Source organism: Buceros rhinoceros, unplaced genomic scaffold, assembly GCF_000710305.1.
Source record: "Buceros rhinoceros silvestris isolate BGI_N320 unplaced genomic scaffold, ASM71030v1 scaffold12830, whole genome shotgun sequence".
NCBI lineage: Eukaryota > Metazoa > Chordata > Aves > Bucerotiformes > Bucerotidae > Buceros > Buceros rhinoceros.
In genome coordinates, this window is record NW_010389089.1 from 1 (window position 1) to 225 (window position 225).

Sequence of the window (225 nt, forward strand, 5' to 3'; positions counted from 1 at the left end):
TGCCGGGCTGGAGGAGGGCTCTCGGTGCAGGGCCAGGGCGAGCTGTAATGCGGGGCACGTCCAGCCCCAAAGCCCACCCGGGTGCTGCTGCCAAGACACATGCAGATCTTTCCCGCCCCGGGCTTCGCAGCTTGGCGTCTCCCCGCTGCTCTCCATGTGCCGGCGCCGGTCGGTCTTTCATCCCTTTGACGCCGCTGCCCCCACAGAGCCCCTGCCGCAGCGATG